Source organism: Camellia sinensis, chromosome 12 (assembly GCF_055761805.1).
Source record: "Camellia sinensis isolate YWXY chromosome 12, ASM5576180v1, whole genome shotgun sequence".
NCBI lineage: Eukaryota > Viridiplantae > Streptophyta > Magnoliopsida > Ericales > Theaceae > Camellia > Camellia sinensis.
The window spans coordinates 80,750,136-80,770,186 of NC_138972.1; the positions used below are offsets into that span (position 1 = coordinate 80,750,136).

General features: G+C 33.9%; 1 protein-coding gene and 1 long non-coding RNA gene across 2 annotated transcripts in view; both read left to right on the forward strand.

Moving 5' to 3' along the window:
• The window catches only part of LOC114288898 (uncharacterized), a 162,767-nt gene that overhangs the window by 61,374 nt on the left and 81,342 nt on the right, over positions 1-20,051 (forward strand). The window lies entirely within an intron of this gene.
• LOC114315735 (uncharacterized) lies at positions 10,125-19,245 on the forward strand. The gene is made up of 4 exons (XR_014346646.1): positions 10,125-10,586; positions 10,758-10,823; positions 15,656-15,937; positions 18,005-19,245. It is a non-coding gene; the product is annotated as an uncharacterized LOC114315735 (long non-coding RNA).

A 20,051-nucleotide genomic window follows, 5' to 3' on the forward strand; every position in this document is an offset into this window, starting at 1 on the left:
ATAGATCAAGTAACGAAATCACATTGGCAGCCTTGTTCATCTCTCGGCGAACCCAAATCAGTGATGCATCCTTAAAAGAATGCAACAAATTTTTGGCGAAACTGTTGAAACACATTAGATCCATTAAATCTATAATTATTATGCAAAACACCCACATATTTTATGGTATTGTACTTACAAAATTTTCTCAAAGTAGACAGAATTTTTTGGAATTTTGAGGGAATTGATGTCAAGGACAAGATCCCGCCGATCCATCTCAACAATTAATCGATCAATTCCTTTAAATTTCATCTGAACCATCCCCATTGCCTTAATAAGAGTATCCAGTTCTGCCTCTTTTATATTTTCACAACGGTAGTTGTAGTGAGTGTAACTAATAAGCTCCAATAGGCTTTTTCTCCCATTCGAATATTGGCATCCACGTTTAGTTTGAAAAAACCTTTGGGTGGTCTTCTCGAAACAAATCGACGAGGGGATCTTTCATTGTGAATTCCCAAGAGTCGCTTATAATTAGGCTCTTTTGTTGTATAATTTCAAGAATGCGATCAATGTCCACAAATGGAGATGCAGTCAACCACCGAGCCATGTCAGCCTTGGACAATTTTTTTTTAACTAGATTGCTTTGCTTTTGAATAGCCTTTTTTATACTTTCCTCATGGCATTTGAATAAAAGATAGATACTGAAATAAAGGGAGGGAGAACCATGTCAAATCTTATACATAATGGTTTGCAAAAAATAAAACTATCTTGAAAAAGAGATGGCTCTCTATCCTGTATAATTCAAAGACAGCACTTAACTTATACAACATTCCCCTACCCAACAATCTCCAAAAACTTTATAGTCCAGAAAGGAAGAGCCAAAGCAAAAAACATTTGGTGCCAAATACACTAGCTATATGGAAAAATTGGTTCAATTGCTCAACAATTCCAAAATCCAAATCTAAGAATGAAGTAAACATAATGTACGTGGACCCATCGAACATGAAACATGAGATTCCTCAGTTAATGTGAAAACTTAATTACTAGTAAGACAAGAATAAGAGCTATAAAAACCAAACATTATAAAAACAACTACAAAAATTTCAATACTAGTAATCATATACTTATATTGACAAGGCTCAGAAAATAAACTCTGATTAGCAATTTTACAAGGATTTTATAATTATATTAATAGGGCATAGGGCTTCATAATAATTAATAGAACTTCTGGATTTATAGTTTATTTCTATATTTTTTTCAAGGCCTAAATTGATTTGGAATTGAATCATGAGGGACTTAATTGGCTAGGAATAGTTCTCTCAATCTAGGAGTAGTTTCAGTAATTTGTAACTTATGACTCTTGTAAACTTGGGTAGTTTCATTTTGAAATTATCTTTTGTTTACTTTGTAACTATCAATTGTTCTAAAAAAGTTCCCATTTTTTTTTTTTTGAGGCATTTGAATAAATTACATAATTGCTTGATCCTTTTGGTTGATTGTTTGTTTGAATTATTGTAAAGTCTTTGTCGATCACAACCTTAGCATAATTTTTACTAACAGATGAACATAGAAAATTTAAAGTCCATGGGCCAGTGGTGGACGAAAAGGTACATATATGGTTCGGCTTGGTTTGAATTAAAAAACAAACTCAAAGAATCGAACCGATCCCATTGACTGTGAACCCAAAATAGAAGCAAGTCGGTTAGTTCCATTCAATCACAATCTATCCACACTATCTATCCATCTATTCAATATATATAAATCTAAAATTGCATATGTTCTCTTCTTAACGAATTTTAAAGTGCTTTGGCCAGTGGTGCACGAAAGGGTACATATATGGCTCGGCTTGGTTGAATTATTAGTGTACGGGAAAGAAATAAACCTTCTCGTATAATCCTGTTGATCAAGATTGCGCTCCTCCGTACGTCGTCGCTTTATTCCCTGAAAACACAAACGTGAGCTAGCCGGCGGATGTGTGCCGGATACTTCTTCGATGCCTAAGTCAGCAAATAGATAAATAGACAAAAAGCTCTGTGTATTCGAGAATCAAAGTTGTGTTACCTCTCCATAGGTGATGCTATGAGCTTTTATAGGTTTCACATGGCACAATCCTAGTAGGACTCTTACTCCTCTATGTAGAGTCCTCCTAGGAGTTATATTCCTAAAAGATAATGCTTATCCTTCAACACCCCCTCATTACTTAAACCAAGTGAGATGGTTTTACCATGGTCGGATTCCAATATGACCGAGATAAGCATGGCTATGCTGAGCCGCAGAGTAGACCGAACTATAGCTAGTCTGGTTCTTCCTTTTACTGCTCTTACCTCGGTTCCTCCTATACGACCGGGCTATCCGCAGTGCTCTCCTGGACCGAGATAACAATATGCTCTCTGGGACCGGACTAATTAAGGCCTTCTAGGACCGGACTAATTTTAAGGCCTTTTTATTCAGCCCTTCGTACTGTGGCCCATAACGGCCCATTACCCAGCTCGACCCAATTTTCATATAAATTACCCTCTCAATTAGCAAACTCAAAAATTGAACCGATCTCATTGAGTCACACTACATATGAACCTAACCTAAAATAGAAGTAAATTGGTTAGTTCGACTCATCTCATCACGAGTACATAATCCATATCCTCCGTAGTGTAAAAATTATAATGCAATTTGTAGTACTTTCTCTGAGAGAGCGTGGGAAATGAAGGGTTGAAATTTGTGCTCATCAAAACAACGTTGTTTTGTGAGATTTTATTTTATTTTATTTTATTGATACATGTCTCTGCATGTCTTATTTGGTTTATTTCAGATATGGATTGAGAATAGGGGATGAATGACCAGGGGCGGAGCTACGATTACAACATTGGAGGGCCAAAAGTAAGATATTAAATAAGTCCAAGTGGTTGGATCAAGTCCAATTTAGATGACTAAAATTAACAAATCACTATTAAAACTAAGCTAAAAAATAATTAAAAAATGTATTCTATGAACTTAAATTTCAGTGATTTACCACTAAAAAATGGAAATAAGAAGTAATATTACATAGTTCATCCCGTACATGAATAGTAATGAATTATAGATCGCATTGCGTACACAAAATTTTTAAATTGTCATATACTAATAAATAAAAGATGAAAATACTTGGGTGTTTTTTAATAAGAAATAAAACGAGCAAAACTGTGCTACACTCTTAAAAATGCATACAATATGTGTAACGACTCCGCTATGTATAATATTTTACATTTAATTAATCAAGGTGACTTGGATTTTAATTAGTTATTATTCTGATTTAATTGTGGAATTGATGAACATCATTGGGTCTGATTCGTATATGATTTTATAAAAGAGTTATTTTTGAATTAGAAATTGAAGGCCTAAATAGCTTAAGAAAGAATAATTTGTGAGTTGAATCAGTTTAATTTTAAGGATTGAACCATAAGGGAATTCAATTAATGAGAATTCAATTAAATATTCGATTCATTGTAGTAAAATTAAGATTTGATTAATTGGGTCCGAATTGGAACTAATTAAGTTAATTTAATTATGAGGATTAGCAATTCCGATTATTCTAAATTAAATTTACGTATGAGGTGTCCGATTTGGAGATGTAATTTATTGACGGAGATTTTGAGTTTGATATGAAATTGAAGACTTTAGTGATTTGGAAAACCAAGATTGATGATGTAAATGAGTTTAATTTATGTGCTAACTCCACTGCATCATCATCACCAAGTGGATCCACCCTGACATTCGCAGCTCCTTCTTGGGCCATTTTTATGGTATGTCTGCGAATCGCTTCGGATGCAGGTGCAAGGAAATTGAAAAAGTGTTGCAGAGGTGTATCGTGAGCAACAAAGGAATTCACACTTGGAATATTTTGATTTTTCGTAAACAAGTAGGTGAATCGAATAATGCCAAAAGCCCATGGTTTGCCCGTATTCCAAGGATCCCAATTAATTTTCGCCAGTTTGAAAACTTTTCAAATCATCCGCCAAAACTGTCTTTTCAACACCCATAATGACCTATCGTTTCATTTCTGATCTAACGCCTAATCTCCCCCCCCGGCGAGATGTTGCCACGTGTACGATCACGATCCACTGTCTCCTCCCCTTACCCTGTTTTTTCCACTTCAAATCACCATGTGACACGCCGCCTCTTGAGCCCCGCGCCCCGCCACCTTACCTGTCGCGGTCGACCCTCCTCGCGGTCGGCCCTCCTCATGGTCACTCTTTCCACTCAGCCATCCTTCGTGGCCGGCCCTCCTCGTGGTCGCTCCTCCCACTCGGCCACCCTTCGCGGTCGGTCCACCTCACGATCAATCCACCCCCTCGGTCACCTCTGCCCGTCAACCCTCATCCTGCCATTCCTTGACATCCTCATTCCCTTCATTAGAATTCCCTTCGTTGGACTAAAGTTGCACTTGGGAATGGGGGACTACTGACGTGGCTAAGCCCATAAAGGCCCCATAAAGGCCATAACCCACTATAAACAACCCAAGCCCATCACTTGGAGCCCAGTACATAACCCAGCTGGTGGAGTCCAGAACAGTTGGAATCCAACATGGCACAAAGAGCCAATAACATTCAGACACATGGCAGGCAAAGGACAAGCCACATCAGTAGACAAAGATCTGCAAAGTTATTACCATTGCACATCACCATTAATGCAGCCCATCACAGCATTTATTATGACAACACCTCTCCGTCGGAACAGCACCACCTTACCCTGAACAAGGTAAGCTACAGCATAGACTTTCGGCGAGGAGGGTAGGTCGGAAGGGACAGCAAAATGATTACCAAAGGATATAAGCAAACGTTGAAGACAAGAAGAAAGTTAAGTTTTTCTATCTCTAATCTCCCTTCTGCACTGTACTTCTTTTCCTAACTTGCTCGTCGGAGGGTTCACTGGGGGACTACCCAGTTCCCCGTTGAACTTGTTTACAGGTTATCCGGTGGGCTTGATCATTTGGACGTGGGCTTGAGGAGCTTGGACCAGTCCGATCCATTCACTAATATATCAAAAATATATATTATATCAAAAATAAAAAGGACTAAATGGTTTAAGAAAAAATTCTCACGACTAACTAGAGTAACATTTATCAAAATGAGATTTATGAGTAATTTTTCTAAATTAAAATAATATTTAAATTGTTTTAATGATTTCTAATAATATAACAATAGTTATGGAATTACAATCACTCCCACAATAGAATCAATAATTATATAAGTGACAAAAACTTAATTCAAAAGATTTTCCATTACTATCAATGCCCATACGTTTTTCCTGTGTCTTCTATTCTTATAATAATAATTCTATGGGAAGTATATCAATACTGACGGTTTTTGTCATGGTAATTCTATAATGTAGTCTTTTATTATTCTTTTTCCTTTACACTCTGTTTGGATCATAAGAGGAGGTAAGAAAAAAAATTATTGTGATTTCTCACCCAAGTGAGAAAAGAAAAGAAATGTTATATTTCTCAGCATTTGGATAAATAAAAGAGAAGTGAATGTGATTTCTCACCTATCTTATTTGAATAGAGTAAATAAGTAAAAGGAAAAGAAAGCGTTTTAATTCATTTTACCAAAATAACCTTTCATATTAATAAATTATGTTTTTTTGTAAGGGTAGTTTTGGTATTTTAAACAAGGTTCATTAAACCTAATTCTTTTCTCAGCAAATATCACAACTTTTGATGAGAAACAAAACACAAGTTTGGTGAGAATCCATCTCACCATCTCTCACAATTTCTCAAATTACTTAACCATCCAAACAAGTGAAGGATTTTCAATTCTCACAATTTTTTTTCTTTTCTCATCAAACTCCTTCATCCAAACAGAGTGTTAAACTCTTCTTTAATCTTTGATAGGTAAATCACTACCCATGTTTCAGTCTTCTACTATTCTTTGATCTTGAGAGGCTATGCAACTTCTTTTTTTTATGATGTTAGATTTAGAACTCTTTTATTGTGTTAGATTTATGTCATTTTTTTTTATGATGTCAGACTTTTAAGATTTATAACTGTAGGGATATATTTTCTGAGTACCAACATGTGGCAAGGTGACGTCGACGTGTCAGCCGAGGTGCCACGTGTCTTAGTCGTTGTGCCGAGGTCATCTCGGCTAGACCGAGGTTGCCTCCGAAGATATCAGAATCCGAGATAAGCGGATAAGGGACAAGAGTCCTAAAATGAAGAGGGAACTCAACTTGGATATGGACAAGAGTCCTAGATTAAGAGAAGACTTCAGTTTGGATAAAGATAAGATTCTTAGAGTTTATCCTAATCCCACTGGGAGTCCCAGATTAGCAGTAATCCTAAGTCCATTAGGGCCAGGCTCCTTTTGGGACTAGGATTGTATTGGCTATAAAAGATAGGCACCCCCATGGGTCTAAGGTATGCTTTTGATACTCAAGCTTGTGAGTTTAGTACTTGATTTATCTTTGAGAGATATACTGACTTGATCGTCGGAGTGCCCCCGGGTGGTCGAAACCACCGCGGGATTCTTATATTTCTGTTGCAGGTCAATCAGGTGCCATCTATTCTGCCAGTGTTCTCCAGCTGGTTAATAAGCGGGCAGTGTGGTCGAAAAATCACCCACACAATAACTTATTAGTACATTATTGGTATATAATTATTTTTTATGATTGATTTTTCTTTACATTTTTCTCACAATTATGTCCTCATTATATTTGTTTTAACTGAATTATTATTTTGAAATTTTTAAGAATGAATCAAATCTGTATTCAGAGATGGAATGGAACAAGTTACTGATGTGGCGCAAGTTACAACAATAAAACATTCGCTACATGGTAATATTTTTATTAATATTTTGCTTCAATGGAAAACCAAAATGTTTTTATTAATATTTTTATTTAGAAATTCCCATGCATTTTCTTTTCAAGCAAAGCACAAACTTTAAACCTTAACAGTTCTATGCACGGCTAATAACTTTATTATTAAAAATACATTTTATTTTAAAGCAAAATCTTCTTAAACCCGTGCTATGCATTAAGTATAAATATTAATAAAAATATTTTGATTGCTATGAATTTAATGTAAATATTAATAAAAATATTTTGGTTTCCCATTAAAACAAATATTAACAAAAAATTTCTAGAACCATAACCATGTTTAACACCAATTTATCATGTTCCCAAAAATATATTTTGATAATATGTAAATAATTAAAAATAATTTTATTAAAGTTTTTAGTAATAATTTTATTAATTTTTTATTTAGATTTTGGTAATCAACATTTCATCACACATCAAGATATTTCCGAAACAAATGTAATACATCTGTATTCTAACCAAATTGAACAGGATACTAATGTGGCAGAAGTTACAAGTTAAAAAAAAAAAAAAAAAAACAATAGCACATTGGCTAAACGGTAATATTTTGCTTGGAAAATCAACATTACTTTTCTATACTTCCATTCCGATTCATTTTCTTTTCAAGCAAAACACAAATATTAAATCTAGCATGGCTAATAATTTTGATTACAATCTATAATTTATATTATTATTAGAAGATAATGAAAACAATTATTTTTTGAAATAGATTTAAGATTAATATTATTTTTTAATGGAAATTTTAAAATAATCTATTAAATTATAGGATTATTTTGCGATGCACACAGACAAAAGTTTAAGGGAAAAATTACTTGTAGGGACTAAATAATTTTAGACAAAAATTCATTTTTCATATACACTATAACAAGAATTTATTTATGGACAAAAATAATTTTTAAGGACCAAACATTTTATTGCAAAATATGTTATTGTTGTTATACATTTAGTAATTGATGTTATAGTTACGATACAACGGGTTCCAGAGGGAATGGGTCGGATTGGTCCACGCTTCTCCAACCGATATCTGAATGGTCAAGCCCACCTGAGAACCTGCACAGGAGTTCAACGGGGAACGGGGAAGTCCCCCAGCGAACCCTCCGACGGTCAAGTTAGAGAGAGAAGTGGAATGTAGAGACATGAATTAGAGAATAGAGAACTTAACTTTCTTCTTGTCTTCAACGTCTGCTTATATCCTTTGGTAATCATTTCATTGTCCCATCCGACCTGTCATCTTGGCCAAAAGTCTATGCTGTAACTTACCTTGTTTAGGGTGAGGGCGTGCTATCCCGACGGAGAGGTGTTGTCGTAATAAATGCTGTGAGGGGCTGCATTAATGGTGATGTGCAGTGGCAATAATTTTGCAGATCTTTGTCTGCTGAGGTGGCTACTTGCTCTTTACCTACCACGTGTCTGAATATCATTGGTCCTTCATGTCATGTTGACTTTCAGCTGTGATGAGCCTTATCCGTTGGGTTATGCATTGGGCCTTAAGTGGTCGGCTTCGGTTGTTCATAATGGGTTATGGGCTTTATGAGCCTATCCACGTCAGTAATGAATTACTAGTTTTTTGTTTGTTTAAATATTATAAGAACTAAATTATTTTATCCCTAAAAATATATTTTTTAATGACATTTTAAAAAATTTATCACTAAAATATATTTACTTGGTTCTTGATAATTGAGAATAATTTAGTGCTTTTTTAAAAAAAAAACTTCTCACAACTACTTTTTTTACTTTTGGGAATTGATAAATTTGGCACTTAAAACTATTATACGCTGGATGCACATTATAACATTTTCAAGTCATAATGAAATAAATCATAATGAACTATTATTACATTATTATCCACATTGATCCATATTTAATTTTGAAATAATTTAATACTTTAATTTGTCAACAATTTATTATTAGTCAATATTTCACACTATTTTAAATTTCTTTTGCCCTCATGTGCTACACAATAATTTTTTATTTTATTTTATGACAATATAAAAAAATGCTGATAACATAAATGTGTTAGCCGTGCATAAAATAGACATTACACTATTATATATATATATATATATATAAGCGTTGCTATTTAGACTAAAAAATTAGACTCACTTCTTAGATCAAATAATGTGACACTCTATTAAAATATCTAAGTAAACTCTCTCCCTCATTTATTTTCTAATCATCAATCACTTGTCACAATTAAAAAGCCACAAATACATAAGTAGCCAATCCTTATCTCTCACTAATCCCAAAAAAAAAAATTGTTATTTCTACCGCAAATTAATAATGCTCATTGAATGGTGATATGGCCATGTGATATGGAGTGATTATTTGGTGGTCGTAAAGCATTACTCCACACTACTTATCACTTGACAAGTGTCAGGTTGTCTCCTACAATTCTAACAAAAAAAAAATATATATTGAGTCTTACAACTTTAACCAATCAATAACAATAATAACAAGGTGAGTCACAATGTGAATTTGCCGCTAGACTACTATAACTTCGTTTGGAATAAACTTTTTTTAACTTGACTTTTTAGTTTGTGGCTATTTTAGTTTGTTTAAAAAAGTTTCGTTTGGAATAAATTTTTAGTTTTTTCTAATTTTGTGAGAGAAAAACTGAAATAATTATAATTTAAATGTGACATTTTATCTTATTAAATTTTTAATTTATTTCATGCTTTAATGGGCTAAATTAGTCTCAACCATCTCCCCACACCGGGCCTATTTGCTCATCAATTTCAGACTTAGGGGTGTTTGGGAAGTCAAAAATTATCTTTTTTTGGTTAAAATTTACAAAAAGATAAAATAAATTAAAATAATTAATAAGACAGAATATCACATTAAATCTAAAATCATTTTAACTTTTTTCTTACAAACATCACATTCGATTATAAAAAAAATGCATTCCTCTTTCCAAATATAAATATTTTAATCTATTAAAATAGTTAAAAATTAAAGTAACATATTAAAATAGATAACTTTTTACAGTAGTGCTAAAGACCTCAAAAGTTCTACCAAAATTTCTATCAAATGTTTTATATGGGTGTAGGACCCATGCCATGTAAGTCCCACACTCATGTAAGATATTTAATAAAAATTTTAATAGAATTTTTAAAATCTCTAATATTTTTGAACTTTTTAAATCATACCTTAATTGTGGGAATTTAAATAAAAAAATAAATACATGGACAAATATAATTGATTAAAAAATTATCATAGCTATAATAATGAGTAGGTGCTACATCGCTGGTTGTTGTAGGTTAACAAAGAATAAGAGAAATGCCCCAGATCTACGAATTGGTGCAACAGAGAAGATGAGAGAAAATATTTGATAGAGACGACCTTGGTTGTTAGCGGATCCATCGTTCCGCTAGAACCGCCCGACCCTATTCGACCAATAACGGATACGTAGTAAGTGGCGGACAGGTGCAGGCCAGGTATTTGTATTTTTTTTGGGTTCGGGTTGGGTGCGAATCATCCACCACTTTACCCAGATGGCCCGACCCGACCACGCCACATTATTTTATTTATTTATTTATTTTTGTTTTACGCCTCAGCAGCAGCCCCTTTTCTTTCTGATATGCTGCATTTTGCCCTAATTTCTTCGGCGGACAGACGCAAAACAAAACACAACACACAGACACCGTCTCTCTCTTCTCTCTCAAATTCTACCCTACCCATCGTGCGACGATCTACACCGAACGGCGATCGATCTATACTAAACGCCGATTGATCTACACTAAACGGCGATCAACACTGAGGTCTCTCTCTCTCTCTCTTCTTCTTCTTCTTCTTCTTCTTCTTCTTCTTTCCTCTTCTTCTCTTCTCCTCTTCTCTTTTTCTCTTCTTCTCCCCATTTTCTGGGTTTTTGATTTTTTCACCTTTCCCCTTCTGACTGTTCTTATGACGGTTCTTAAATTTGGGTTTTCTAGATTACAACACAGCCGATTCGGAAAGCTGCAGAGGTTATATTGTCTCCATTTGACCTTTCTTGCCAGGTTAGTTTTGTAGATTACCTAATTATTCATGCTTCTCTATTTAGGAACTCTGTTTCTTTGTTGTTTTCTTTATTGTATTGATTTCAAAAGAAAAAATTGCTGGCTGAAACTTGCTCTAGCTTATTGATGTTGAAATATCTATATACTTCTGGAATTGATAATTTACTAGGCCTAGAAAGCTTAAGGATTATGTGTGTATGTACAGTTAAGCCTTAATTTCCTTGGTGAAAGCTTACCACTCTGTTTTTAGACTTTTCTGGGAATTTATTTGTTGCCTTTAGTAGTCTTTGACACTCTGCAATTGCAATGTTGGAACATTTATTTTTATATTGTTTTTAGTATTCAAGGGCATCCTTTTGTTCTTTCCTCTTATTTCTTAGGTTGCAGAACTATGTTTGAGCTGATCCTGTGCTTGTTGCAAACTACTGAAATTGGTAACATGTTTTGTGGTCAAGTGAAAGAATGCCTTTTCTAGTATTCATAAAAAACTTAATCATATTAGCTAGAAAGGTCAAATTGGGTAATCTATTAGGTAATCTACAGAGTTCATAAAAAACCTGTTTTGTGGTAACATGTTTTGTGGTCAAGTGAAAGAATGTCTTTTCAAGTATTCATTAAAAACTTAATCATGTTGGCTAGAAAGGTCAATTTGACCTTTTGTAAGAGCTACAATAAATTTTCCAATAAATTGCTTTCTACTGCAAAGCTGGGAGGCTTAAAGTTGTTACTAAGTTATATTTTACTAACACTTCAGGTACAGGAATATCCCTGCCTGTAGCATTCCATTTTTTTTTTCTTTCTCATTCATTATTTTGTACTCACTGGATCATGTACAAAGTCATAGTCAATCTGCATTAAGAAAGAAAAATAAAATGGTAAATACATTAACTATGAAATCAATTTATAGGATATTGAGAATGCTTCCAGTTTCTATGCATTTGCAAAACATATTTTGAATGATTTCTTATTGGTTTTTGGCTGTATATTTGATGATCTTTTAGTCATGGGTCCTCCAAGCGAATCAACATTTTTTGTAAGTCCTAATGTTGAGCCCGAATCATCTTCTATTGACCCCTTTACGCAACCTAATACTCCCCCTCCTAGACCACCCCTGGCCAAAACTAGTAGTAGTGGGAGAACAACATCAAAGGCTTGGGATCATTTTGAAAAGATTAAGGGTATTGATGGGAAAGATAGGGCTATGTGCAAGTATTGTAAGAAAGAATATATGGCAGAGTCTAAGAGTCATGGAACAAGTAATTTGAATTGCCTAGGCTGTTGTGAATGAATATTGCATTGCCCTAGTTGTGTTTTTTAGCAAGTGCACAATTGAATTATGTTGAAAATGTTATTTTTTTTAGGAAGTGTACAATTGAATTATGTTGAAAATTCGTACAATTTTCAACCGCCAAACTGATTCGTATCCATCCATCAATCCGCCAATCCGCATCTGCCGAATTGGCGGATGGATGCGGATTGATTTTCTCCAATTCGCCAATTTGGCAGACGGATGGCGGATTGGGAGTTTCGTGGCTACAACAGATCCGCGCCCATCCCTAGTTGTTGTAGGTTAACAAAGAGAAATGACCCAGGTGTAAGAATTGGGTCTAAGAATTGGTGCAACGAAGCAGGGGAGAGAGAATATTTGATAGAGAACCTTGTTCCCAAGTCGAAGAAAAAAGAAGAGGAAATAGAGAGAGAAGAGGAAAGAAGAAATACAAAAGAGTCTAAGAATTGGTGCAACGAAGCAGAGGAGAGAGAATATTTGATAGAGAACCTTGTTCCCAAGTCGAAGAAAAAAGAAGAGGAAATAGAGAGAGAAGAGGAAAGAAGAAATACAAAAGAGACACACAGAGAAGAACGATATGTATCAGAGGATATGGAGTATTTTTCCATAGTTCCTGTCAACCGGACGAAGCATTCATCAACTGGGTGACCAATATTCTCAGGTAAAATAACTAAATCTGTGAGAGATGATTTGTTCTTGGAGGATAAATATATATATATATATATATATAATGTTTATTTTATCAAATCATATTCAAACCCTCATGAAGCAAGAATACATGTCATGCTCCATGATCATAGACAGTTAGTAGAACATCTTCTTGTTCCTCACCTAACGTTCACCTTTAGATACTCATCAAAATTATACAAACAATCATAAAAGTAGCAACAAAAATCAATTTCAGAGATTTTGGATTTTGGGTTGTGGGTCAGAGATCTTTGAAGCAAAAAGTAAATGAATAACATCAAGAAAAACATGTATTCGAAGATGTGGACATTCAAATATTTAATGGTAGGTACAGTGGTGTTGTCTTTGTTGAATTCAATATTAATATATGTACATGAATAGGGGGTGAGTTCAGGTCAATCCTTTGTTAGGGATAATTTGGTAGTAGTGGATCATGTTTAACGCTCAGTCTGGGTCCTGCCACCACCTCCTCCGGGTGTGTACCGGGGGAAGTTCAATGCTACAATGGTGCCTGCGTCATTTGTTGGGGAGGGGAGGGGGGTCTTGCCCGTGCTCAATTGGTGGAATTGCTAAGATATGTCTGTAATTAGGGATGGTAAAATACCTTGATCCATTGGGTCTTTGACTTTCTTGACCCTAATGGGATGGGTTTGGGAGTAGTTAAATAGGGTAGGATTAGATGTGGGAAATTTTTTGAAAAATCCCATTGGGTTTGGGTCAGGGGTAGGGGAGAGCAATTTTTACCTGAACCCTATCCGATCCACAAATGTAATGTTAAACTTCCTCTGGAACGCACCCGGCGGAGACGTGGCATGACCTAGTCCGAGCGTCCAACATGATCAACTAGTGCCAAATTATTCCCAACAAAGGATTGGTTCATGTACATATATTAATATTGAATTCAACAAAGGCAACACCAGTGTACCCACCATTGAATATTTGAATGTTTACATCTTCGAATACATGTTTTTTTGATGTTTTTCATTTGCATGTTTTTCTTTTTGATGTTTTTTATTTCTTTTCTGCTTCAAAGATCTCTGACCCATAACCCAAAATTCAAAATCTTTGAAATTGATTTTCGTTGCTGCTTTTATGGTTGTTTGTTTAATTTTGATATGTATTCAAAGGTGAAGGTTAGGTGAGGAACAAGAAGAAGATGTTCTAGTAGGTGTTTATGATCTTGGAGCAGGACATATATTCAAGTTTCATGAGTGCTTGAATCTGATTTGACAAAATAAACACTAATATATATATATATATATATTTAAAAATATTTATCCTCCAAGAAGAACAAATCATTTCTCACATTTACCTGATAATATCCCTTAGCAAATTGACGAATGCTTCTTTCGGTTGACATGACTTGTGGAAGAATTCTCCATATCCTTCTATACATATTGTTCTCCTCTGTGTGTCTCTTTTGTCTTTCTTCTCTCCTCTTCTCTTTCTGTATTTTCTCTTCTGTTTTCTTCAACTTGGGGTCAAGACCGTTTCTATCAAATTCTCTCTCATCTCCTTTGTTGCACCAGTTCTTTGACCTAGGGCATTTTTCTTTGTTAACCTACAGCAACCAGACGTAGCACGTACTCATGATAATTTTTTAACCAATGATATTTGTCTAGCCTTCACTTTTTATTTAAATTCCCACGATTAAGAGTTCCATCCGGATGTGAGTTCGCTTTTTGATTTTTGAGTTATTTTAGTTGAGGGTAAAAAGTCTCGTCTAGGATGGATATTTTAACTTTTATGAGAGAAAAAAAAAATTTAATTTAAATATGACATTTTATCTTATTAATTTTTTAATTTATTTTATCTTTTTATATCTATTTTAGCTCCTTAACCTTATACCAGACGAGTGCTAAGTCTAAGATTGATGAACAAATAGACATGTTTGGAAAGATTGTTGGAACTAATTTAACTTATTAAAATACAAAATAAATTAAAAAGTTAATAAAATAAAATATCACATTCAAATCATAATTATTTTAGTTTTTCTCTTACAAAATTACAAAAAAACTAAAAATTTATTCCAAATGAAACCTTTTAAAACAAACTAAAATAGCTAAAAGAAAAAAAAGAAAAAAAACCAAAAAGTCAAACTAAAAAATTCATTCTAAATGAAGTCATAGTAGTCTAGCGCAAATTCACATTGTGACTCACCCTGTTATTATTGTTATTGATTGGTCAAAATTGTGAGATTCAGCATTTTTTTTTATTAGAATTGTAGGAGACAATTTGACACTTATCAAGTGATAAGTGGTGTGGAGTAATCTTTACGACCACCAAATAATCACTCCATATCACGTGGTCATATTACTATTCAATGAGCATTATTAATTTATGGTAGAAATCACAAATTTTTATGGATTAGTGAGAGACAAGGATTGACTACTTAATGTATTTGTGACTTTTTATTTGTGATAAGTGGTTGATGATTAGAGAATAAATTAGGGAGAGAGTTGACTTGAATATTTTAATAGAGTGTCACATAATTCGATCTAAAAGTGAGCCTAATTTTTTAACCAGAATAGTCAAACGTTTTTTTTTTTTTTTTTTTATAGCAAAAATTGCAATGCGAGGTAAGTTTTCAAAAAAATTAACCAACAAACATACATTTAAAGTGACAAACTTTTTCATGTTTTTACAATTTTTTTTATTTTTTATTTTTATTTTTATCTTATCACTTATAACTCTTTTTAATTTCTTCTTTTTTGTGAATGCCTTTGCGGTAGAACAATCAATCAGACCTTTGTGCAGGCCCCATTTCACTATAGTGCTTTGTTAATCTATAACCTATATAAAGTGTATAACGCGGTATAACGCTCTTGCCTGCTTGCTTTCTAACGTTTTCCAATAGACAAATGGGACCGCTTGGTTGTCTACCAGAAGAATTCTACTCCTTCCTCATCGAAGTAGCTGTGCATCCTCCTAGAAATTTCCAACATTGGTGCTTCATATCGTTGTTGTGTTGGACCTTTGTGCTGACCTCTTTATCAATTTGTGCCACTTGTACCGCTGTTGTCAAGGCGGTGGCTTCTCACCCAGGCTTGTTCCTGAAGTCCTAAGCTATTAAGAGGTGTAAATTGTTCAATTTCATTGCTGCAAAATCACTATCAGTTTTATCAAAGATACAGAAAAGGTATGCTCTTCTTCCATTTCCATTTTTCAGCTGTTTTTAAATGTGAAACATATATTCATTCTTCCATTGTCACTATTGTTGTTGTTGGTAGTGTATTTGTTGCTGTTTCTTTGGTCTATGCTAATGCTTGTAACTGTTGTTGTTTTTCATTCTCTTCCTCTTGTCTATTGTGCAATTATTTCTAACTTGTTTATTTCGAGCTCTGTTCTTGTTCCTCACAACTGTTTAATGGAGTGCCCACCCCCACCATGTTCTAGACCATATGCCACAATGAAACACACACATAAATTGACAATTAGAATGTGAAACTTTTTATCTACCATGTACTTGACCATATGCTTAAACGAATAAACACACCGAAATTGACAATCATAATGTGAAATTATTTTCCCAAATAAAAAATAATAACAACGTATGATTCACCAAATGTTGGGGAAAACTCTTGGTGTACATAGACAGCTCTGTTTTTTTTCTTTTGTTTGTCTACTTGGCCTTTGGCCTCGATTGCACTAAAAACACAAATTAAAATAAAATAATGTGCTTCTAAACAATCAAACTTACTGACTTCATAGTGATGAAAGCTAAAATTCCAAGTATAATAACATACATATCTAATTCAAGCAAACGAGAGAGTTTTTGTTAAAGGTTTCGTGAGCTTTAGCTTTTGCATTTTTGCCCATAATTTCAGGTTTCTTTTCGGGGATGATTACACTTTATCCCAGATGGCAATCTCTTTTATCTTTTTCATTTGAATTTCATACACTTGTGAGTTTGATAAATGCTCTTTAGTTCTTTCCTTTTGCTTCTTAGCTTTTGATGATAATTATGCTCTTTTTATGATTTTTAAATTTATAGTTGTTCATACTAAACAGCCATAAACTGGGCGTAGGAGCAACCTCCAAAAGTAAATATTCATTAAACACACAGTAATCTTATAATTAAATAATTTGTTTTTCTTAAACGTTGGGATTGATATCTTCATGTAATTTTGTGTAATTAAAAAGTACAATAAAATTTGAGATGGTTGAGGTTGGAGTGATTTGGCTTCTCTAGGAATTTTTTCATACTTCTAATGTGGACCCTCTTCTGGGATGGATGGATGGATAGATAATCATGAATCGTGATCATGGTGGGATCTGTGCAAAGTGGTGTTAGGGACTCTTGTGATGAGGTGAACAAAATTCTTCTGATTTCATCCAAGAAAGAGGATTGTGAATTGGCCATTGGGCTGCCCCTTTGTTCTTCTTCTTTTCTTTTCTTTGATGCAAAAAACCAAACAGGTAATAGCAAAAGTCACATCCCCTTTCATCTAATAAAATCAATGTAATTTACCCATAAAAATTGTATAACTACTCAGTTCATCCTCACCAAAATTAAATGAAACAATTCTCAGCATTCCTCACCTAATTCATAAACCAAACATCACTTCCTCTTCATTTTTTACCATATCACTCCATCCAAACAGAGTAAGATTCACGGAACAAAATTTCATTATAACTAATTACAAATTGAGAAGAAATAGAAATCTAAAATTTATACTGGAAACTAGAAGCACAATGGGGGAGCAGTAGCAGTGTGGCAGAGCAACTGAGATTACAAATCCCATTTAGCCATTAAAGGATATTAATGTGACCAAATGAACAAAGATCTACTGGATACGTGAAATTCAGATCTTTAACAGAATCAACATTTGACTTAAAACTAAACAGAGAGTGAAGAAGAAGAATAACCCCAAAACACAACATACAATTGCAATAGAAGATTAAGATTGTGTTTGGACAGATGGATTTGAAATGTATTGAGCTCCAACTTTATAAAAAGATAAGAGAGTTGGTTATTATGGATAAATTACGAACTTTAAGGGGGAATATAGAGTAAATTAAGAAGAGAATTATGATACTAATATTGTACATTGTGATGTAACTTATTCTTAGCCAATGTAAAAAATTTATTGTCAAATTTCCATAAGCCAAGCATAGCAAGGCATGCGTGTGGACACAAAGATGATGGTATTATTATTAATGTTTTCTTGAAGAATTTGTGTTCATTTAAGTATGTGATTCCCAGGCACAGGGTCAATACATTTGGTCACTGATTCAAAGAGGAAGCTTGGACACTGTTAGACCTGTTGGAGGCTCGGGCTTAGTTTTGAAGTTATTCCTTTTTCTTTTTCTTTTTCCTTTTTTTTTTAATTCCACATATAGTTTCTATATAAAGTACATTTTGAAAAAAATTTACTCATTTTTTATAACTGCAGCTTTTTTAATATATTCATTGAAGCCTTTTAAAAAAATTAGGAGAAATTAGGTAGATTGGAGAAGTAAGAAGAAGATCAGAGGGTTTTTTTTTTTTTCATCTCTGGTGATTGGGAAGCTATTGGTGGTGACGGTACTGCTTAGTTGTTCAGCCATGGGTGATCTTAAAATGTATAGTTAAAGAATATGTGACCTGTGTAGAGGATGTTGTTGCCAGAGTAAGTGGAGGACAAATTGGGTAGTTTGGAGGTCCATTTATTATTATTCTCTCTTTTTCTGGTTTAACATTTGGCTAACTGTATAAAAGAGTGATGACAATTATTTCAAAATAATGAATTTGGAAGACATTGTAGTGGCCAATTGAAGCTACATCTTTCAACTTTGATGTCGTTTGTGGTGCTAGAATTGGGATAGGTATGTTGTTATTGACATTAATTACTACCCAACATATGCGGAGATGCCATCATATGAACAATGTGTGTCGATGAGTTACCCCCCTTTTGGCTGTCGTAATGTTATCGTCTCTTATCAAAAGAACAAAACTAACACATGAGGTTGTTTTGTCAGCTTTTCTTGCTAGATATCTGAAACAAGAAAGCTTCAGATTTCGATTGCTGGCTATGATCGATCATGAGAAATAAGTGAGGCAGGATGATGGGGCAGTTTATTGTTGTAACCAATTAGGAATGAGGAAAAGGAGAACCCCATTCAAGTCCGAGTATTTGAATCAAATACACATTAGAATGTCTTAACTTGTTGGTTCATTGGCTGACAGTTCAATTAGTGGAATTTACCCAAATAGCGATCATTCTATTGGTTTATGGGTTGAAGCAGTCTGTTTGCTTTTGACAGTATTATGTGGTTTTTATTGTTGTTTTGATTATGCATATGCATATTAGTTTGTGCCATGGAGATTGTACTTCTAAAATTTTCAGAAATTGTTATGACAGTTAGTTTGTCCTCTCACTTCTCAGGCATTCATATTTCCTTACAGATTATGCCTCTTAAGTACTTTTAGCAATTTTAAATAATGACATTTTTCCAATTTCTTTATATTTTCATGTTAAATTTTCTTGCACCGTATGTACTTTGGGTTTATGTTCAGTTTCCTTTGAACGAGCTAACTGATTAAGAAGTGATCTTAGCACAATGAAGTAGTGATTTAAGAATTTAGCATAATTTTTATGTTAATACTAACAATTGATTTGCTAGAAAGTCATTTGCGTTAGACACTTGTCAAAAAGAAAAAAAATATGTTGAAAGTATATTTGAAGTATTTTGGGTTAGACAATTGGGCTGCATGGATTGATGTATTTTGTTGGAGTTTAACAAACAAATGGAAGTAAATATATTGAAAGTACCAAACAATTATTGTTTGTGTGTTTCCTTGAGTTGACGCTGATTTTTTGAGCATCTTCTAAGTTGACCTAGAGCCTGGTGGTAAGCTTGTTTAGATTTGGGCTTCTTTCAGTCATGTAGGGTAGGTCTGCGATATTTTGTACAGTATTCTTTTGTTTATCTCTTGATGTTGCAGATTCTTGATGAAGTATCGACAAAGAATAATAAGGGAGGAGCAGGGGCTTGAGTTCTATTAAATGTCATTAACTACTTTGGTTTCGTCCTTTGACTTTTGTTTTAGGAAATGTCATGGAAGATAAGGTACTGGTTTGGATTCTGACATATTAAGGCCATGTTTGGCATCCTTAAAAAAATTCAAAAAGTCAAAAAGTCACTATCCTATTTAAGTCACATTATCTTATTTAAGTCACATCATCTCTTTATCACATCATTTCAAACCAATCTATACTCAACTCATATTTTATAAAAAGTCAAAAAGTGTACTTATTTAGGACACTCCA